Source organism: Pogona vitticeps, chromosome 5, assembly GCF_051106095.1.
Source record: "Pogona vitticeps strain Pit_001003342236 chromosome 5, PviZW2.1, whole genome shotgun sequence".
NCBI lineage: Eukaryota > Metazoa > Chordata > Lepidosauria > Squamata > Agamidae > Pogona > Pogona vitticeps.
The window spans coordinates 61,301,238-61,324,644 of NC_135787.1; the positions used below are offsets into that span (position 1 = coordinate 61,301,238).

Consider the following 23,407-nt stretch of genomic DNA (forward strand, 5'->3'; position numbering starts at 1 on the left):
CTTACCAAGATTGCGTTTCGCGGGATTTATATAATTCCTCAAGGTTATGACGGTTGCCAAGAGACGCAAAATGGAAAGGAAAACAGGCGGCTGTGTCAATCGCAGGAGTAAAACTAAAAGTTATTCGCCCTCTGCTTTTAGCGGAGGTTAGTCCAGATCGAAAGCAAAACAAGGGGAGCAACCGCCAGGAGCTAAGCCTTGGCAATCCCCCCCCTCCTCCACCTCTCTCTCTCTCTCTCCCAGGCCTGTTTGTGCAGATCTCGAGCAAGCGAGGGCTAGGTGGGGGCTGGCTGTAAGGAGCGAAAGAAGTGCGGAAGTTTGCTGCAGCCGCTCATTGGCAGCCGCTGCCTCTGTCATCATTTCTCCAAAAAGTCGATTTCATTTTCACTTCCCTCTGAGCAACCGCGTCTAACATCACCGCACAGCCAGTGGGCAGAAAGTGGGGAGGAGGCGGAAATAGAGGTTTCAGTTCCTCGGTAAGGAAAAGCAGCGTTGTCAGGAGTAATTCCCGCCTCTTTCTCTCTCTCCCTCTGGCACAGACTCCGATTAACTTTCAGATCCTGATGAGAAAAGGTCATGTAAAAAGAGAAGATGTTCGCAGTACAGTTTGGATTTTTTGGAGAGGGGCGGAAAAGCCCCAGCCCCACCCCCGCTCAAGGATCAACTGGAAGCCTTCATGCATCATCATGCGGTTTGGGCTTTTTTCATTCTAGCACAGACACCGTTAGCTTTCCCACTGAATCGTGGGGTTCGGGTCGTTTTATTATCTTAAAAAGAGAGAAGGTTCTCGTTCTCGGTGTGTGTGTGTCTGTGTGTGTTAGGGAAAGCACGTACCTTGTGTTTGCTCACTCGGTTCAGTCTTATGCCATACCCACTTACCTGAGAGCATGGGTTTGAACACACATCCTCATTTTTGTCTTTTTAAAAATGTAATCGGAATGGTTTGAAGGCTTGAGGAATGTTTGGATTTATTTATTTACATTTGGAAAAAGGCATCAAATAGCAGGCTTCTTACAAAATATTTGAGTTTCGAAATAAATTTTCTATTTAGTATGAATATGTGTTGCTCTTTTTTTAAAAAGCGCTGATCCCATATTTATGTGATATCTGTTGTATAATTCTTTAGATCAAGGCCCAGTCCCTAGTGGGAAAGGGTTTACTGTGCACCCCCTCCCATATAAAATGTGAGAAAGGGTTCAGCCACCCCAATGACCTGCCTACAGACCAGAGCCTTCCCCTTTTCTGACAGGCCCCTTCCTGTATGCGGGGTCAGATAGTTGCCCAAGCTGTTCTTAAACGGGCTCTTCCAAGTGTTTCCAGTTATCCCAGGGCCAGGCTCTGCAAGCTACTCCAGGAGAAATGAGGAGCTTGCTGGGAGAACAAGTTTATGGGGCAGGTAAATTTGTACTGGATTTCATGGCTTGGCATCAATACTTTACAGCTGGCAGAGCAGCTTGGAGAAAAGAACCCTCTGCTCGGTGGCATTGGATGAGTGTGTCATGCTGCCTTTCACATGCAACCCATGCAGAGCAAACCTCTCTTTGCCTAATTAATAGTTTTAGAGCAATTCGATTCATATGTGGCCCAAGATCTGATGATTGGGGGAGGCAACTCATCCTGTAATTTTGGTCCAAAGGGTCCCCATTGCTCTGATCAGAGGCTGCCTCCAGTTCTGTTGAAACAGCAGCTTGGTTATCTTTGCATCCTTCTTACAAGACACCACAAGGATTTGGATGGATCTTTCCCTTCACTTGTATTAAAAGAGAAACAATGAGAAAATGCTGTTATGAAAACAGAAGAGCCCAGCTGGTTCCTATCAAAGTTCCAATGAGCTTAGCATCCTGTTCTCCACTGTGCCTACCAAGGTTGCCTCTGAGACACTCCCAAAGAGCCCGTGAAGGTTTGTTGTTTAGTTGTTAAGTCATGTCTGACTTTTCATGACCTCATGGACCAGAACACGCCAGGGCCTCCTGTCTTCCACTGCCTCCTGGAGTTGGGTCACATTCATGTTGCTAGCTTCCAAACATCTTGTCCTCTGTCGTCCCCTTCTCCTCTTCCCTTCACACTTTCCCAACATCAGGGTCTTTTCCAGGCAGTCTTCTCTTCTCATGTGATGGCCAAAGTATTGGAGCCTCAACTTCAGGATCTGTCCTTCCAGTGAGCACTCAGGGTTGATTACCTTCAGAATGGATAGGTTTGTTCTCTTTGCAGTCCAGGGGATTCTCAAGAGTCTCCTCCAGCATCACAATTCAAAAGCATCAATTATTTGGCGGTCAGCCTTCTTTATGGTCCAACTCTCACTTCCATACATCGCTACTGGAAAAACCATAGCTTTGATAATGTGAACCTTTGTCGGCAAGATGATGCCTCTGCTTTTTGAGATGCTATCTAGGTTTGTCATCACTTTCCTCCCAAGCAGGAGGCATCTTTTAATTTCGTGGCTGTCACCATCTGCAGTGATCATGGAGCCCGAAAGTAACATCTGTCACTACCTCCATATCTTCCCCTTCTATTTGCCAGGAGGTGATGGGACCAATGGCCATGATCTTAGGGTTTTTTTATGTTGACCATTTTTTACGCTCTCTTCTTTCAACCCCCCCCCCCCATTTTTTGCGCTCTCTTCTTTCACCTCCTCACTTTCTGCTATCAGAGTGGTATCATCTGCATATCTGAGGTTGTTGATATTTCTTCTGGCAATCTTAATTCCGGCTTGGGATTCATCCAGTCCAGCCTTTTGCATGATGTATTCTGCATATAAGTTAAATAAGCAGGGGAACAATATACAACCTTATCGTACTCCTTTCCCAATTTTGAACCAATCAGTTGTTGCATATCCAGTTCTAACTGTTGCTTCCTGTCCCACATGTAGATTTATCAGGAGATAGATAAGGTGGTCAGGCACTCCCATTTCTTTAAGAACTTGCCATAGTTTGCTGTGGTCCACACAGTCAAAGGCTTTTGCATAGTCAATGAAGCAGAAGTAGATGTTTTTCTGGAACTCTCTGGCTTTCTCCATAATCCAGCACATGTTAGCAATTTGGTCTCTAGTTCCTCTGCCCCTTCAAAATCCAGCTTGTACTTCTGGGAGTTCTTGGTCCACATACTGCTAAAGCCTACCATGTAGGGTTTTGAGCACAACCTTGCTAGCGTGTGAAATGAGTACAATTGTACGATAGTTGGAGCATTCTTTGGCACTGCCCTTCCTTGGGATTGGGATGTAGACTGATCTTTTCCAATCCTCTGGCCACTGCTGAGTTTTCCAAACTTGCTGGCATATTGAGTGTAGCACCTTAACACTGTCATCTTTTAAGATTTTCAATCGTTCAACTGGAATGCCATCACCTCCACTGGCCTTGTTTGTTAGTCATGCTTTCTAAGGCCCACTTGACTTCACTCTCCAGGATGCATGGCTCAAGGTTCAGCAACCACACTATCTGGGTTGTCTGGGACGTCCAGATCTTTCTCATATAATTCTGTGTATTCTTTCCACCTCTTATTGATGTCTTCTGCTTCTGTGAGGTCCCTATCATTTTTGTCCTTTATCATGTTCATCTTTGCACAAAAGGTTCCTTTATATCTCCAATTTTCTTGAACAGATCTCTGGTTTTTCCTTTTCTGTTATTTTCCTCTATATCTCTGCATTGTTCATTTAAGAAGGCCCTCTTGTCTCTTTGCTATCCTTTGGAAGTCTGCATTCAATTTTCTGTAACTTTCCCTATCTCCCTTGCATTTTGTTTCCTTTCTCTTCTCTGCTATTTGTAAGGCCTCATTGGACAGCCACTTTGCTTTCTTGCATTTCCTTTGTTTCCTTCACCGGCCTTTTACCCCTTCATGGATTGCTGCCTTGTCGTGTCAAAAGGGCTTGAATAATTCAGAGAAGCTATGGACTATGCCGTGTAGGGACACCCAAGACGGACAGGTCATAGTGGAGAGTTCTGACTAAACACCATCTACCTGGAGCAGGAACTGGCAAGCCAGTCCAGTATCTTTGCCAAGAAAACCCCATGAACAGAAACAAAAGGCCTGTGAAGGTAACAGTGGCCATATCCTAATGTGTTTTTGTATCAGCATAACAGAAATGGTGTAAATCTGCCCATAATGCAAATACAATCTAGGTATGAAAGGGATTTAAAAATGTATAATTTTTATACAAGGTCAGACGTTTGACCAAAAAATGTTAACATCAGATGATAAATATGAAAAAATATACATTTCTTTTAAATTGGAAAATGGAGGATGAATAGGTTAAAAAAAACAATGGTTCAATGGACAAATTTTTTTGGCTATAATATTGACTTTGAAAAATGGCAAAAGCTATCGTCTAGAAACTATAAAATGACAATGGCAACATCTTATAAAGAGAATTTATATAAAATGTTTCATAGATGGCATTTACCACCTGATAAATTAGCTAAAATGTACTCTAATAGGTCAAGTAAATGCTGAAAATGTCATAAAAAACTGGAACATTATCAACTTTGGTGGACCTGTGATAAAGGAAAAAAATTGGAAAAAATACATATATGGCTTGTTAAAATAATAAAAAAACATTTAGGCTTTAAGCCAGAACTCTTTCTATTAGGTATAATACCAGAAAGTGTTGATAAACAAAATGTATATTTAATACTGCGTATTTTAATAGCAGCAAGGATTATATTCTCACAATACTGGAAAAATGAAGAAACACCTAAAGATCAAGCAATAATTAAAAAGATATTGGACTGCGCCGAAATGGATAGACTGACACTGAAAATCAAAGGAGAGGAAGATGCGGAATATTATCAAACATGGAACTTGTTTTATCAATGGTTAGAAGCACGTTGGATAGATTAAGAGTTTAATATGTATTGTAGTTGTGTTGAATGATTATAAGCTGAACCCAGGTGACACAATGTGAAATAAGTATGGATGGGTTTTATAAATAATAATAAGATTTTTTTTAAAAAAAAATGGCATAAATCTCAGGAGGGCAAATTGTTCCAACTTAAGACGTCTGTGTTGTCACTTGTTGTTCTGTACTGACAAGCAACAGCAGACGCCTATGGTGATTTTTTATCTTGCAGCAATTTGCCCCCAAGACTTTTTCCAGTTGCATTATCCTGGTGGGCATAATACAGTGGTGCCTCGCTTTACGATTGCCCCGCATTACAACGAAACCACATTACGATGATCTTTTTGCGATCGCAACTGTGATTTTCAAAACGATGGTCTGAATGGGGTTTTTTCGCTTTGCGATGATCGGTTCCCTGCTTCGGGAACCGATTCTTCGCAAAACGATTTTCCTCCAGCTGACTGGCGGTTTCAAAGTGGCCGCCAGGTAAATAAAATGGCTGCTGTTTTCTGGGATGGATTCCTCGCTGCACAGGCACCGAAAATGGCCACCCTATGGAGGATCTTTGCTGGACGGTGAGTTTCCAGCCCATTGGAACGCATTGAAGGGGTTTTAATGCATTTCAATGGGCTTTTTATTTTCACATTACATTTTCATTCTACTGCGATTTTGCTGGAATGAATTAACGTCGTAATGCGAGGCACCACTGTACAAAGAATTTTGGCCAGTATTTCTCTGTTATTTGTCTCAAACAACTGGTGTTCAGATTCATCTTCCCTTCTCCTGATATCAGTATTATCTAGTGTGATGTTGTGGATAGAGTGACAGACTAGGACAGGGGTTCCCAAACTGTGTGTCATGGCACCATGGGGTGCCACCAAACCCAGCCAGGGGCACTGTTGGAAAAAGGATGGAACATAGAGTTATGAAGGCAATAGAGTTGTTCATACTTCCATGTCAAACAGGAACCAGAAGTGGAAGCCGCATGTCTGCCTCTCTTTCCCCCATCTCTATGGTCCCTTGCCAGATGGCCTCATGCATTTCCAGCATCAGAACCTGGAAGAAGGTGGGCCCTTGGGGATATTGGGGGTGGGGGGGCAGAGATGGGGCAGCTGGTCTGTATGTCAAGATCCTGCCCCTGATGGCTCCTCTGAGCAAGAGGAGCCATGGCCAGTGGCGAATACATCAAGGGAGCCACAAATTTAAAATGTTTGAGAACCACTGGACACACCTCAAATAGCAGGGCTCCATTTAACTATTTTCCCTGATAACAGACATGGCATGCTATAGTAAAGTGCATACAGAAGTTTCAAAGCTGGATCTGTGCCATCCCTAATTAAAACAATAATAATCAAAATATTATGGGACAGGTATTACGAAAAGAACTCTGATCAGCAGCCACCGGTCAGAATAGGGAATACTAGATTTAAAATATAGATACTGTACTGTGACCTAAGAAAGCTTCTGTGTTATGTTCCTAACTTGCCTGTGCACTGAAATGGGTTTCAGATGTGTTGCTTTGGATATCTCCAGTATTTCTGGTAAAGTGAATGGCATTTGAGGAAGAAACTTTCTGTTAAATTCAATACCCAGGAAGGCTTGCCCAAAATCTACTTTGATAGTGTTTTGAAAATAATAAAACTTTTAAAAAATATTCCCAGGCCTATTATCTACTTATATTTCAATACTGTACTGCCGTTTTCATATGCTTTTTTAAAAGCCAGTTGTGGGGTTTTATTATTTTGTTATTTTTATTCTAATTTTTTTTATATTGTTGTAGTTAACTGTCCTGGAAAGATATACTGAAGGCCTGTCTAGAACTTTGTTAAAATTGATAACCAGCCATCTAACCATAGTAGATAATTAGTTTGATTATTTTGAACTATCTAATAGCTTCTTGAATTGTTCAAGTGTACTTCCTTGCTTATACTGTACAACTTCCATCTATTTTTCCAAAAACTGAGTTTGGCCTTGGTATGTAGATAACCTCCTAAATTGGTAGAACTAGGTTTTGTGGTATCCGTAGTGGTTCATTTGTTTTGTACTCCATTCATTTTCTATGATGTTTCAGGACCATATGTATGTAGCTTCTTCCTTAGATGTGCGGTTTGTGGAATACAGACACTGATGACTCATTCGTCTCTTTGCCTCGTGTGTTTTTACTTCTCCTTTTGTTACGTATTTTCTGTCCCTGTCACACTTTCCTCTTCCTATTTTTGCTCCAGGAATATATCAGAAGCAAAAACTCCATACAATCAATAAAATAAGTGCATGCTATAGGCCAGTGGTTCTTAACGTGGGCAATAATGCCCCCCAGGGGGCGATTTCATTTTTCAGGGGGGCGGTAGAACGAAAAGGGGCAGTGTGGGGGCGAAAGAAGAGAAGGGGGGCGGTAGGGGGGCGCTGGAGCAAGCCAAACCTGTGAAGGCGACTGCAGCCGCAGTTCTGGCAGTAGATCCGGTGCTGCTGCTGCCGCCAGATGATCCAGCTCTTTCTACCTGCCACGTCTCGCCTTTCTCCTTTAGGGGAGCACTGAGTGTGGATTGGGTGGAAGGAAAGGGTCTCTTGGGTCCTCATCCTCACCCCATGAAGCGCTGCCTCGCACCTGGGTGGGGAGGGAGACAAGGTAGGTAGGTAGGTAGGTAGGTAGGTAGGTAGGTAGGTAGGTAGGTAGGTAGGTAGGTAGGTATCATCACCTAAGGGAGGGGGGCGATGATAACTTACTCAATGGCTCAAGGGGGCGTTTCTTTCAAAAAGGTTAAGAACCACTGCTATAGGCCATCAGTGCTAAGGATTTGAAAGACAGCATAGGAAGAGAGAATCTTTCTGGGCTAACATAAAAATTGATTCCCATTCATATTTTCTCCTCTTTTTCAGTCTACCTCCTTTATTAAATTTTTCGTTTTTCAAATAGTGGACAGTTTGATCTTGCTCTGTGCCAAATTTGAGGAAGTTTGAGCAAAGAGTTCTTGAGTTATGATGTGTTAAAAGTAAAACTTTCCCTCCTCCTTGCGGTAACAAGCAACTCTAAATGTTCTCAGATTTAAAATAGCTCATTTCAACTGAAAATACCATTCTTGCATAATTGGAAAACAATGGTTGGCATCACCTACTTTTTGTAATTTGGAAAGAATCCAGGCTGCAGAAGCTGAAATATTGATCTTCAGAAAGGGCTGTTCAAAAGGATAAAAAAGTAATGTTGTTATAAAAGTTACTGTTATAAAATGAGTATGTGTGGAACAGGCTTACTAGCAAGTGCATTGCAAAGTAGATACATTGTTGCAGCTTCATTAGCAGGGAAGGGATTGGTTTGGAGGGCAATGAAAAGTCACAGAAAGTCAAGGTACATGTTTTCTTTGAAGGTTAAAAAAGCAGACTTGCTTTAAAGAAAGTAATGGAGTGACAGCCTTCCAGAAAGGAGCATTTCTCCATGTATCTCCAGGGAATTAGCATACACTTTGGTAAGGTATATTCAAAATATTTTTCCATTACAAAAGCACAGAGCAGTTGTGTTTGCCCTAGCCCTGAGTGCTTTCAGTAAACATTCTCTCAAGATTTTTGAGATCAGGCTCTTGATACAAGTCTTCAAAGGGGAAATCAGTTCCAAGTCTGGGGCAATTAGAATTTTTGACCCTGTCACTCAGGACCCAGTTAACCAGCTCTCACGAGCAGAACTTTTACACTCCTTCTTGGCCAAACAGAGAACAAATATTTACAATCTGACTCATTTCTGTGAAACTACTACTACTACTACTACTACTACTACTACTATTACACTACTACTACTACTACTACTACTACTACTACTACTACTACTACTACTACTACTACTACTACTACTACTATGCTTTGTGACTGGGGATGGTCTTACTCATTGTTAGCAGAGCTTTGGTGTCTATATTCTGTCATGGTTTCAACCATCCCACCCATCTTGTTACTATACAATTGTTTCGTATTTAAGGGGGCAAAACCCTCCACAGATATTATGTGCCATCAGGTCACTTCTGATGTGTGGTGACTATATGAGTTAGTGACCTCCATCAAGCTAAGGCAAGTTTGGATTAATCAACTGGATAAAGACCCCATTGAGTAGCGTAAGGTGACTAAGGCCATTTAGGCCAGCAAAGGCCCCTCAGATCACTAAAGGATAACAGTATAAAAATAGCGTTCTTTCTCAATTTTATAAGAGTCGTTTATATATATATTGTATATTTCAAATTCTAGCCATTTTGGAACTTGTTATATATTGTTATGAAGATGCTATTTTGTTGATTTGTCATTGGTTTTGTGTATTGACTCAATGTTTCAGTGGCCTTTGGCTAAAATTTGAATAAATTTTAAATTTGACCTCCAAAGTGACCTATCATTAACTGTTCTGTTCAGATCTTGCAAACGAAGAACATTTCATGTTAGGTTGTTTTCTCTTCCTACTGCAACCCCCCCCCCCCTTCCTAGCAATATTGTTTCCAGTAGGTTCTGCTCAGGTCTTCTAAACCAGTGGTTCTTAACCTTTTTGAAAGAAACGTCCCCTTGAGCCATTGAGGAAGTTATCATTGCCCCCCTCCCTGAGGTGATGATGTCTTACCTACCTACCTACCTACCTACCTACCTACCTACCTACCTACCTACCTACCTACCTACCTACCTACCTACCTACCTACCTACCTACCTACCTACCTACCTACCTACCTACCTACCTACCCACCCGGGTGCAAGGCAGCGCTTCACGGGGTGAGGATGAGAACCCAAGAGACCTTTTCCTTCCACCCGATCCACACTCAGTGCTCCCCTAAAGGAGAAAGGCGAGACGTGGCAAGTAGAAAGAGCTGGATCATCTGGCGGCAGCAGCAGCACTGGATCTACTGCCAGCACTGCAGCTGCAGTCGCCTTCACAGGTTTGGCTCACTCCAGCGCCCCCCTACCACCCCCTTCTGTTCTTTCACCCCCACACCACCCCTTTTCGTTCTACCGCCCCCCTGAAAAATGAAATCGCCCCCTGGGGGGCATTATTGCCCACGTTAAGAACTACTGTTCTAAACTAACAGCTGTGGGTTCCTTTATTGAGACAGTTTGCCTCATATTAGGACTTCTTCTCTTCCTCCTCCCCACTTTTCCCAGCAATATTGTCTTTTCTGGCCACTTCTCTATTTTCATTACATGTGCATGGTAGAAGAGTCTCAGATTAATGATTTTTGCTCTAATGAGAGTTCAGGCTTAACTTGATTGTCCACCCACTTTTCTGCCTTTCTGGCGGTCTGTGGTATTGGTAAGGCTCTCCACCACATTCCAAATGAGCTGATTTTTGTCCATGTCTTTCTTCACTTTCTTTTATATAGTGTGGATGATTTTGAGTTTGCTTTCCAGTGAAACTCTTCACTAACTCCCAGTTCTCCCTTTTTTATTATTTCAAAAGGTGAGGGAACCTCTTGGAAAACATGTACACAACATTTGTAGAGCTTTTGGTCTGATATAGCTTTTCTTCCTCAGCTTGACTAACTCAAGGGTTTGGAAAATGAAACATAGCATTCTGGTCTGTATTCTGCACAGTGGGCATGGCAATATTAGTTTACCTAAGAGATTAAAGGGTGTGTATATTTCTCTATTTAATGTGTTGCACTTATTCACACCTTTCTTCACCATTTCATTAAGTCCAAAAACAGCCTTTCCAAATATTTTGGCACAGGGGGATTGCAGCCACATCCCAGCTGTTCTTGCTTTATCTCCTATCCCAACAATCATGGTGCAGAACATGTACTCTTTTTCTAGGATCCTTTAGCACTGGGTTACTCTACATGAGGGAAGCTGCTGGGGCGAAAGAGCTATAAAGAAGCAGCCTCATCACCACCTACAGTTAGAAATTTGAATTTCCCGCTTTTCCCCCCTGCCTTTTTCTGTTCGTAAGTGGAAGCTCTGGTCACAAGTAGAAGCAAAATTTTGCAGCTGGAGCTGGTTGTAACTCAAAATGGTCGTACGTAGGGACATTCGTAAGTTGAGGCACCACTGTACTTCATGACTGATCAGAATATTGAGACTTTGGGTCCAGTCCAGAGTCGCTGATTTAGCAAAACATCATTCTGCATCAGGAGGCTGTGTATAGTGTGTCCCACAGTGGTGGCAAGTAAGCACCTTTCTACTGAAGAGGTTGGGGCAGACAGTTTGCACAAACTGTTTGCTTCTGCAATGGTCAAAGTCTCAATCATTTTGAAATTGAGAAGAGGCTCCCGTACTAGAGCCAAAGTGGCATGCTGCTTGTAGTTACATTTAGGGTGCAATCCTGTACAGTCATTCTATCCCGCAAAAGTTCCTTTGAACTAAATGAAGTTTGCTTTTTAAGTAGAAGCATATATGGTAGACTGTCACTAACACAGTTGTAAATGTAGTCACATGCAGTTCCTAGTATATTAAGGGCACAAAGAGAAGCTAAGGCAGCCACTATGTGCTTCTTGCTCATACTTCATGCTCTTTTTTCCAGTTGTGACAGAACGGAATTTAAATTGTGATGCCTCCCCTCATTTGCTAGAGGAAGTGAGAGAATCCAGACACTGCTCTTTATCCCATTGTAGTCCACTGAATTTCATTATAAATCTTTTTCTTATTATCTCATTTCCTGATACATCTTCTTACACTATGTTCCCAGACTGATTGGCATTCCCTCTTGCTTCCCTTTGAGATGGAGCACACACTGGAGATACACATGCAAATACTGAAGGGAAAGTCCAATCACAGTGGAATGATGGAACACACCTATCACTCCGGATTGGTCACAAAGTAAAAGGTGTCCACTGTTGCCTTGCAGCATTTAATGACTGACATTCAAATGTTGCAGAAGTGCTCCAAAATATCCATGACTCTTGATGGGAGGTGTTTTTTGTTTGTTTGTTTGTTTTGTGGGTTTTTTGATGGCGTGAAAAACTACCACTTCCTGGAGGAATTTCATGGACATTACATTGAGATAAGGTGCACATCATCAGGAATGTGAAACATCTAGCTGTGTAAACCCCTTTTGGAGGTTAGTATTCTAACCTTCAGCAGGGAGACTAGAATACTAGCTTCCCGCAAGGATTGATTGTTTTCTTTTATATCTACCTTTGTTGTTGGAAACTGCCTTGAGTGGTGGGATGGTACTAAATGATGTGGTATTAAAATGAAATGAATTAAAAATTCCAAGCAAGAGTATGGTTGAGAGGTGACAGACACTGGAATGTATGTTGTGGCACCAGAAAACTGTTGATGCCTTTTATGGTGATGTTAGCTGGTTACAGAAAAAAGTGTATATAGTGCCTGGGAAATCTCAAGGCTAATCAAGTGCGTTGTTGTGGGTTTTTCGGGCTCTTTGGCCATGTTCTGAAGGTTGTTCTTCCTAATGTTTCGCCAGTCTCTGTGGCCGGCATCTTCAGAGGACAGCACTCTGTGCTCTGATGTAGTTGGCTAGGGAATGCAGTATTTATGGCTGTGAGATAGGCTTTTGCCTTTTTCTGTAGATGGGTTGACAAAAGACAAAAGCCTATCTCACAGCCATAAATACTGCACTCCCTAGCCAACTACACCAGAGCACAGAGTGCTGTCCTCTCAAGATGCCGGCCACAGAGACTGGCGAAATGTTAGGAAGAATAACCTTCAGAACACGGCCAAAGAGCCCGAAAAACCCACAACAACCATTAGATCCTGGCTGTGATCACATCTCTTTCTTAAATCCACTCTTCCATTGTATGTACAGTGGTGCTTCACACAACGATGTTAATTGGTTCCAAAAAAATCAACGTTGTGTGAAACATCGTTCTGTGAAACACCATTTCCCATAGGAATGCATTGAAAACCAGTTAATCCATTCCAATTGGAACGGATTGCCGTCTTTAAGTGAAAAAACCCATAGGAAACATCGTTGAGTGAAACAATGTTTCCTCCATTGGAATGTATTGAAGCCGACTCAATACATTTCAATGGCTTTGCGAAGTCCGTTTTTGCTCATTTAAAAGTGCCTTACAATGTTTGGAACAGGTTTTAAATGCTTGAAATCGTTAGCCCACCTCCTGAACCCTATGCAAACTTAATTTGGTGTTGTTCTGAGTCGTCTTTAATTTTTGGTGATTTTTTGTTTTCCCTATTTAAATGCACTGAACTGTCCATTCAATTGATTTAAATGGGGAAAATAAAAAAAATCACCAAAAATTAATGAAGACTCAGAACAAAACCAAATTAAGTTTGCACATGTTTCACAAGGTGCACTATGGAATCCAAGCATTTAAAACAGGTTTCAAACATTTTAAGACACTTTTAAATGAGCAAAAAGGGACATCGTTAAGTGAAATTCCCCCATAGAGAACATCGTTAAACGATGGGGGAAATTCCTCAAAAAAACCCATCGCTGTGTGAATTCATCGTTGTATGAAGCAATCGTTGTGCGAGGCACCACTGTATGTATGTATGTATGTATGTATGTATGTATGTATGTATGTATGTATGTATGTATGTATGTATTTATTTATTTATTTATTTATTTATTATACTTATACCTCACCCATCTAGTCATAGACTACTCTGGGTAGCTGACAGCAAGTAAATAAAACAATGTAAAAGTAACAGTGATTTACAACAACAATAAGCAATCATTCAAGATGGAAAAGAAAAAGAAAAAATAAATCAAGTAGTGCCTGGAGGGAAGGTCTGCCTAAACAGCCAGGTTTGCAATTTACTTTTAAAAATACCCAGTGAGGGGGTCATATGGATTGTGTAAGATTGTGTAAGATGGCATCTATCATGGCTTAGGTCATGAACAAAAAACCTGATGGGAAGTGTATGAGAATTCATTTGGCAGGGATTGGTGTGTGAAGGCCAGGAGGATGAGAGTGTGCCGTCTCGTCCAGACAACAAGGATGTAATGGGCAAGGAAAGGGAGAGGGGAGTGTTAAAGCCAAGGGGCGATGAAGAAAGGGTTAAGATAGAGGTCTGCCTTACAGAAGAAGGGAAGGGAAAGGAGGAGGAGGAGCAAATGATTGATGTATGGGAAGAGGATATAAAAGTGGGAACAGGTGTGCGGGACTTTTATATCGAGACCAGCAAGACAGGAAAAGAGAAGAAGAGCGATCATGTAAGCAACCTATTAAAAGACTTCCCAAATCTGAAGGTGGGGGCCTTGTTGCTGGATCCATTACCGGAGAGAGAAGGAGTAACCATTAAAGAGACATCTGAATGGACGGTGGTGGTTTTCCCGAGGGGGCAAGGTCCCTGAAAGAAGGTGGTATGCCCAGATCCCACTTTCAACAAACCACCCCCAGAGGGGGATTGGAACCACCACCCATGTTGTGGCACCATATGCACAGTGAGGAGCACTCCATTGAGGAAGCCTACAGACAAGGAGCGCTTTGGCCTGGCACCCCAATATTGAGAAAGGACGTTGGTTATGAGTGTTGCACGTTTTGATAGACAGTTGAACTATTGGGATCAGTTTATTCCCACCGAAGTTGATATCGATACCACTTTGTTAAATATGAATAAAACCAGTAATGATTTGAACGATTTGTCTGTGTCAATTTCCATGCCAATTTCGGGACCATCTAAGACTTTCAAAGAACCTAATGACAAAGAACCTAAGACCCAATGGAGGGCAATTCCGGAGGCGGTAAAAACCTGGAAATGTTGCGACTATGACAGACAATAGAAAGACAAGAGAAGTTATTAGAAAATTTGACAGAACAGCATACATTGATCACAAAATGTTTTTTGAAGCAAGAATTAGAAGAAAACAAAGAAGCTAAGAAGGAAGCTCCGCTAAAGAATCCGTGGGTAGCCGGGCCAGCGCCGATTAGAATACAGAAAATGGGAATGTCAGACGATCCAGAAGCCTACTTCCACACATTTGAGCAAGTGGCAGTAGCAGCAGGATGGCCGAAAGATCAATGAGCTCTGATATTGATACCCTGCCTAACAGGAGTTTTGGAAGAAGTAATTGACACCTTATTGCCTGAAGAAGCAGCGAGATATGAAGATGTGAAAACTGCCATTCTACATACTTTGAATCTAACAGAAGAGGCATATAAGAAGAGGTTTAGAGAATTACGAATGAAACCAGGTACCCATCCAAGACCCTTAACACAAAGGATGTAGGCCAATTTGGTTCAATGGCTGAGACCAGAGGAAAAAACAAAGGAACAAATATTAGAAGTCTTACTGATGGAGCAGTTGATAACAACAATGAGCAGTAATATGAATTGGATTAAAAAAAACCACCCGAAATGACTAGAGGAAGCGATCCATCTAGTGGAGGACTTTTGTAATGCAGAGGACTATAATAAGGAAAGCCCCTCCTCCTGGGAACATAATCACAGAAGAGAGAAGATGGCGACTGGCAGCAATCCTGGATCGCTCCCACATGGAGTTGTTGGCAGCAGAGTCTCTGCGTGAGGACAAGGGAGAGCTTTCGAACCGATTGCTCCCAAGCCCATAAAACCTATCATGTTCGAGCCACCGCTCCAAGAACTCACAGACCGATGGAAGAGAGGAAAAGATGGAAGACTGGTTTGTTTTGAGTATGGAATCGAAGGCCATGTATGTCAAGAATGTCCAGGGACAGATTGCTTGTGGGTGGGACAGCAGAATGAGACATTGCAAGTGCAAGGGTCGAAACGGAGTGGATGGGAGGTAACTGCGAGAGTTAACAGACAAGTGAAAAAAGCATTGGTAGACATTGGATGCGGAAAGACTCTTGTAAGAGAATTGGTAGGGGTTGAGCTCGAAGAGTTTGACTGTGACTTGCATACATGGGGACACTAAAACGTATAAGATGGCATGGGCAGAAGTAGAAATTGGAAGAATCTGAAGGAAGCTAAAAATTGGAGTAGTGCCTGAACTAACTAGAGAGATGTTGTTAGGAAGAAATTGGGTAGGAGCCCATAAACTGTTAAAATTTAAAGAAGGGTTGCAGGGTGATTGCATAGAGAAATTGAAACTGACTTTTTGCAAGAAACCTCACGCGCCCAAACACAACTGTGGCAACAAGATGATGCAACCTTACAGGAAAGTTTAGAGAAAGCAGGAGAAGCTGGGAGTGGGTCTTTGGGGAGTGTGGGGGTTGAAATACATGAGGGGTTGTTGTACTATGTAGACAGGGAAAGGAATAGGTAACTCGCGGTACTTCTGAAGTGGAGAAAAACATTTTACAATTAGCTCATGATATTCCTATGGCTGGGCATTTATCCTTACAAAAATGTTGCCTAGGATTGTAAGATGGTTTTGGTGGCCTAATGTGAATAAGGATGTGGAAGATTATTGTACAACATGTGAAAGGTGCCAGAAGACTCAGGTTAAACCACGTCCTGGTGCCCCTCTTATACCTATGCCCCTAGTAGACAAACCATTCGAAAGAATGGGGATGGATATAGTGGGACCATTGGCCAAATCAGAGGGAGGACATACTCATATACTGGTGATAATAGATTACGCCACTAGATACCCAGAGGCTATCCCTCTGAGATCTACCAGTGCGAAGGTATCAGCCCAAGAACTGATGCAGGTATTCTCTAGGTTAGGGTTTCCTAAATAAGTGTTGACAGACCAGGGCACTAACTTTATGAGCTGTAAAGGAAATGTGGAAATTATTAGAAGTACGTCCCATTCACACCTCTGTATAACACCTTCAGACCAACAGGTTGGTTGAAAGGTTTAATAAGACTTTGAAAGAAATGTTACGTAAATTGGTGGAGAAACCTAGACGGTGGCACTTGTTAATAGCTCCCCTAATGTTTGCTATCAGAGAAGTGCCACAAGCCTCCACAGGATTTTCACCCTTTGAAATCATGTATGGGTGGAATCCTAGAAGTATATTAGATTTAGTTAAAGAGAAGTGGGAATCAGGAAAGGATGAAGCTCAAATTGTAGTGCAAGTCAGAAATGAGGGAACACTTGAACAAAGTGGCAGAAATGGCTAAGATGAAAATGAAGAAGGTACAGCAGGATCAGAAGAGAAAATATGATGGGAAAGTGAGACCAAGAGAGTTCGAGGTAGGTCAAAAGGTTCTTCTGCTGTTGCCAGCTGAGAATGCTAAGCTGTTTGCTAGATGGCAAGGACCTTATGAAGTAGTTAGGCAGATAGGAATGGCGAATTATAAAATTAGAACTCATGACAAGAGAAAGAAAACAGTCATGTAAATCTCTTAAAGGCTTGGCATGCTAGAGAGGCGCTATGGGGGGAAATAGAGGAAGAAGATCTAGGACCAGAAGCAAGCACAGGCCTGATGGTGACACCTGAGTTAGAATTAGGAGAAGAGTTGGATGAAGGAAGGAAAGAAGAAATAAGGAACATAGAGGAAGAATTCAAGGATTTGTTTTCTAGTAAGCCAGGCTTCACCAACAATATAGAACATCAGATTAATACTCCTCCTAGGATGGTGGCTTGGTCAGGAAGTAGGAACTGGCCTTATAATCTGGGAGACAGTCAACAAGGAGGTAGATAAAATGTTGACATTAGGAATAATAGAACCATCTCACAGTCCATGGAGGAGTTATCTGGTAGTGGTGCCTAAGCCTGATGGGAGTGTGAGATTATGTATAGATTACAGAAAGCTGAATGAGGTATCAAAATTTGATGCGTATCCCATGCCCAAGGTGGAGGACCGCTTAGAAAGATTAGGAGAGGAAGAATACTTGTCATCACTAGATTTAACAAAAGGGTATTGGCAAATACCATTAGGGGGAACTGACAAAGAAAAGACCGTCTTCGTTATCCCTAAGGGATTGTTCCATTTTGTCTGTATGCCATTCGGGTTACATGGTGCAGCAGCTACCTTTCAACGATTGATGGACCAAGTCTTAGAACCATTTCAAATTTTTGAATCTACAGCAAGACATGGGAAGAATGTGTAGAAAAACATCAGAAAGGTCTTGGTAGAACTCCGGAATGCAGGGTTAAAGGTGAATCCTTCAAAATGTAAAATTGCGAAAAGGGGAGTGAAGTTCTTAGGATTTCAGGTTGAACAGGGAAAAATCTAATCAGTGAAAAATAAGGTAGAAAACATCTCAGAGTGGAGGGTTCCCAGGGATAAAAAGGGAATACAGCAATTTTTAGGCTTGGCCGGATACTATAGACAATTGGTCCCCAACTTTGCAGAAATAGCCGCATCCCTCACAGATCTAACTAAGAAAAGGGTGACAAAGATATTGAAATGGACCCGGTCAGAACAAGAGGCATTTGATACCATGAAGGGGGTACTGAATGATCTATCTTGCAGGTATGCCCCCGATTTCTCTGTACCCTTTGTAGTACAAACAGATGCTTCTGATAGAGGGATAGGGGCAGTATTGTCTCAAATAAGGAAAAGAATAGAGTACCCCATTATGTAATTGAGTAAGAAGTTATCAGCAAGAGAACAAAGGTATTCTACTGTTGAAAAGGAAGCTTTGGCCACTAAATGGATGATACACTCCTTAAAGTACTATTTCCTAGGAGATCCCTTTACTTTGGTCACTGATCATGCTCCTCTCCAGTGGTTAAATAGAATAAAGGATACCAACCCTCGATTGACTAGATGGTATTTGAGTTTACAACCTTTTGCTTTTAATGTGTGTTACAGAAAGGGAGATGTACACACTAATGCAGATTATTTTTCCCAACAAGATGCTCAAGAGGAAAATGTTCAGGAGAAGATGGCACACTTATTGGGGGACGGTGTGTGAAGGCCAGGAGGACGAGTGAGCTGTTTCCTCCAGACAACAAGGACCCAGAACCCCTAGCTGGAATGGCCAGTGGTCAAAGGAACTGTGGTAGTCAAGATAATTTGGAGGGCTAAAGATTCACCCACCCTTTGTTTTTTAATGATATAAGCTGCCTCTTTATTTATAGTCATTGCTTAGATTTAAACATTGTCTGTTAATGTTGTAAACCACCATTGTATAATTGTTTCCAGCTTTACATGTTGTCTTTCAAGGATGCAAGCCACCTTGGGTCCTTTTTAAGGAGAAAGGCAGGGTAAAAATATTTTGAATAAATAATATATAAATCTGTCTATTTCATTGGTTCTCAACCCAGATGGGACTGCAATTCCCAGAAGCATTCACCACCATTTTAGAAAAATGGGGGATAAAGAACAAATTAAAAAACTGATAGGAATGGGTGAAATATCTTGGAATAATAATTAGAGGAATGGACAAAATATTGGGTAGAACCAAATGGTAAATGCAGAGAAGTTACAAAATTTGAAGAGATTATATTATAAAAGGAAAGTTTAGGAAAAAATAAAGTAATTAAAATGACAGTAAGTAAAATTTGTAAACTATAATTGGAAACAAATCAGATGGATTTACTTAAAACATGGGAATATGATCTGGGAGAAGAAATAAGTTTAGAAAAATACATGGAATATTAGAATATTGAAATCTCTATCAATAAAGATAAAGAATTTTTATTAGCTAGTCTGGAGATGGTAGTTAAGTCCAGTGAAACAAAATTTAAGGAATTCTAATTAAGATGCACTAGTAAAGGTAAAGGTTCCCCTTGACAATTTTTGTCCAGTCGTGTTCGACTCTAGGGGGTGGTGCTTATTCCCGTTTCCAAGCCATAGAGCCAGCGTTTTGTCCGAAGACAAAGATACAATAGAGAGGGTGACAAAAATAGGCACTTATTTTCATATGTGGTGGGAATGTGAGACAATATCAAAAATTTGGCAATTGGTTTTAAAAGGAAAAAAAACTATGTAAACTTAACTTAGCTATGTCCTAAAATAGTGCTTTTATCAATATTTGAAAAGAATGTACTTGTGTAGCTACTTCACAATACCAGAAATAGGATCACTTGAGGCTGGTATGCCATTTGGATGTGGATCTTCCCAAATGGCATATCACTCCTTCCCTGCCCCAACATCAAATGACCCAATTTAGACTTCACCAGTGTGCATAAAAAAAGCCAATGCGGTTGCACTCTCATGAGATTGCCAACATAAATCAGAAGAAATGAGTGTGATGTTATTCAAGAGGGTCCCATTCTCCACTTTACAATTTGAATAGTGTTGTTTCAACGATCGCCCTGCCTGCTTCCCAAAAGGTTTAGCATTGGGATAGTCAATTGCGCTAAAAACATCATTTTGCTATGTAATACCTATAATGGAAAATAAGTCCAGCAACCGGATTAGTCAGAATAAATTGAATCACATTCGCTGACTTTTTTTGTTAAGTTACTTGCCAGTCTTGCTTTGTAATTTGTTGCTGATGGTAAAGACTTCTCTGTAAGCAGCAGCACAATGCCCTTAGAGATTCCATTTCCTAAACGTTACAATTCTTAGTGTTAGATTTGTGACCAGATTATCCTATGTACAGCTGATGACATCTTTTGCATTGAAAAATGAATGAGCTTTGGATGGCATGGCTGATACTAGGTTTTCCACAATCATCTGAGAAAGTAAAAGGAAAGAACTGGCATCTCTATTTCTTGGACTTTCTTTGTGACATTTTAGATTAAGAGATTATTTGTAAACAGGAGCCAGCTCTCCACCTGTGACAGATAACTAGGCTGCACCATCCATATACTAAGAAAATTTGAACTGAATATGATAGTTACTGTTCTACCTAACCTTTAATATAAAACACAATATTTAAAGAAGTATTTGTGGACTTCTTTCTTCCTTTTTTAGACAAACAATATAGATGAGCACAGACAGGGTTATCAGAGACCATTCTTATGAAAAGGCCACTCCTGTTTATTGGGAAATAAGATCAGCTGTGTAAGTTAGTTTCTGTAGGATTGAATCCAAAGATTTAAATCTATATGGAAAAGCAATATTACTAAACACTGGATGTTCTTTGTTGTTGTTTAGTCATTAAGTCGTGTCCGACTCTTCATGACCCCATGGACCAGAGCACACCAGGCCCTCCAGTCTTCCACTGCCTCCCGGAGTTGGGTCAAATTCATGTTGATAGCTTCGATGACGCTGTCCAACCATCTCATCCTCTGTCGTCCCCTTCTTCTTTAGTTTCAGGTAAATTGCTTCTGTTGCTTCTAGTCTGTACAGATTTCATTATCTCTAGTGACACCCTGTGGTGGTGATCTGATGATTACATAGCATATTCCACTGATGTGCATTGGGAATATACAATGCACTGATGGTTCATTTGAGTTATATATTTAAGGACGACTATCTATGAGCAGAGTACTAAATAACTGAAGCAAGAAACACCTTCCCCATGGAAATTATGTAAATTTCAGTAGTAAATATTTTTAAGAGTGAATAGTGATAACACAATAAATCAGGTTGCAGCAGTCTCTCAAAAATAAGTTTCACTAAGTTCAGTGGAGCTTCCTGTGAGATAAATTTGAATAGTTTTCCTGATTTAAGACTATGTCCATTTGGACTCCAAGATTACCTTACACATTTTAAACAAACATGCATGGTGTGGTCAACAGCTGATTTTGCTGCAAGCTTGTAATGTATTTAATTAAAATATATGTGAAGTAACTTTTGCAAATTGCTATATGCATTACATTTTTAAAAGGGGAAAACCAAGGTTTGGCTGTAGTTAAGTGTATTTTAAGTGGAAACCTTCATTCCACAGGACAAGAGTACTGTAAATAAGACATTAATGTTGTTTAATTCCTGAGATATGTTGGACTGAATTTTGAGCTACTATAGAATCACAGCTATTCCAAGTACATTTAGGACCAGTCTTAATTTAAGGCATCCTGCTTAAAAAGGAAGTCTGAATCCAATTGGCAGTCTTAACTAGAGCAGACCAGTTAAATTGTATGCGTTGACTCAACAAACCTACTCTGATTGGATATATAGAAATTTAAATTTAAATATATAAATATATATTTAAACAAATTTATTTTAATTGAAATATATCAACATTTATTTATCTGACTGCATGCTTCCAAAGGATATGAGGCATTAAAATACATGTAGTTTTTAAATTGCTGTATTTGGCCTACACAAGGGTTTTGGCCACTTATGCTGCGTGCCAACAACGATGCTTGAGTTAACAAGTTATCCCTGTGTCTGGCAAGTGTTCTTTAACCTCACCTGTGGAATACATGTTTCTATTTAGACTGATGTGCTACTTTCTTTATAGATTAAACACAGTAAGCATGGAACTAAGAAACTGCTTTCAGTAAGCCATACTAAATTTCTATAGCTTAAAAAATCCAATCACTAAGCAGTCAAACAGTGTATGTGATTTATTAGATTCTTCCATGTAAACTAAAATACAAAAACACACAATTCAATATTTAATAAGTTAAGCATTCCTCAAGAATCACAACTGAAATAACTAAAAATCCTGATATTGCTCTGTGTGCAAGTTGAAAAATTCTTCTCAAAGAATGTCTGGAAGCAGTTAAATTTAACATATCTGCTTGTATGTTCAGAAATGTATAAACTGGGAGGCATTGAATCTATTTGCAGGCATGTTATGCGTGTTGTGCTAACAGGATGACTGGGTAACTAGACTAAAGTCAGAGCTTTTCTCTATAACTGGGGAAGACTGCTGCTTTGCATATCACTAAAGCACCAGTGTGATTGTACTTTGCTAGACAGCCATTATAGTGACTGCTTGATTCCGCGTGGCTCACTTGCTTTCCCCTAGCTTTTTGCAGCATGAGTGTGTAAAAGCTGTCCTTCTCTGGACCAAGCACATAATCCAGAGAAATACACAGGTAACTGAGATGTAGTCAAGCAAATATACATCCTTTTCTGGAGCATTACAGGTACAGTACCATTAATAAAACTACAATTCACAAATTGAAACTCCCCTTTGTTCTGAACTTCAACTGGAGTAATACCTTCAGTTCTGGAAGGTGTACTTCAAGTATGTATACAAGCTAAACTAGGGCTCACAAAAAGGCAAAGACGGTCAGGTGTGTGGAGAAAAGGTGAAGAAAAGAGAGGTTTCTTACCTGTAACCATAGTTCTTCGACTGGTCCTCTGTGAATCCACACAAATGGGTTAGAGTGTGCCTGTGCAGGACTCCTTGCAATCTTCTACAGCTTAAAAACATGTGATTAGTAGGACGTTCCTCCATGGCGTGCATGCTCTGCCTGCCTGAAATACCTCTGTTCCAAAATTTCCACCGCAGTCAAGGTTCTAATAGCAACAAAGCTCAAGAACCAAAGTGATGGAGAGCGGGGAGGATGGGCGGGATGTGTGGATTCATATTGGATCACTTGAAGAACTATGGTTACAGGTAAATAACCTCTCTTTCTTCTTTGTGGCCTCTGTGAATGCACACATATGGGTGGGTGACTAGCAAACTCACTTACCGAAGGGCCGTCACGCCAACATTGAAGTCAGCACAGCCTTCCAAAACTTGCTTCCTTTTTTGCCCTGACATCCAGATGGTAGTGCGACACAAAGGTCAATGGTGTGGACCATGCCGCCGCTCAACAAATGTCAGGGTCCTCAATGCCACGCGACCAGGCAGTCAAAGTAGTCATAGTTCTCGTGGAGTGTGCCTTCAACGCCTCTGGTGGTCCCTTGCCAGCCAGTTCACAGGCCAAGGTGATAGTAGAAACAATCCACCCATCTGTGGAGAGGCTGGAGCACCTTTCCATGGGCCATGGAAACAGACAAATAGTTTAGGAGAAGTATGGAAGTCCTT

General features: G+C 41.1%; 1 protein-coding gene and 1 long non-coding RNA gene across 4 annotated transcripts in view; one reads left to right on the forward strand and one right to left on the reverse strand.

Moving 5' to 3' along the window:
• The window catches only part of IRF2 (interferon regulatory factor 2), a 45,326-nt gene extending 44,764 nt beyond the window's left edge, over window positions 1-562 (reverse strand). For 2 of the 3 annotated variants that reach the window (XM_020802738.3, XM_078393905.1), the window contains exon 1: window positions 6-562. The gene's annotated coding sequence lies outside the window, so the exon portion shown is untranslated. The other variant, XM_020802759.3, reaches the window with a different exon arrangement.
• LOC144589403 (uncharacterized) lies at window positions 462-20,661 on the forward strand. Its single transcript, XR_013545488.1, has 3 exons — window positions 462-691; window positions 20,449-20,538; window positions 20,632-20,661. It is a non-coding gene; the product is annotated as an uncharacterized LOC144589403 (long non-coding RNA).
• Window positions 20,662-23,407: the final 2,746 nt, after the last annotated feature.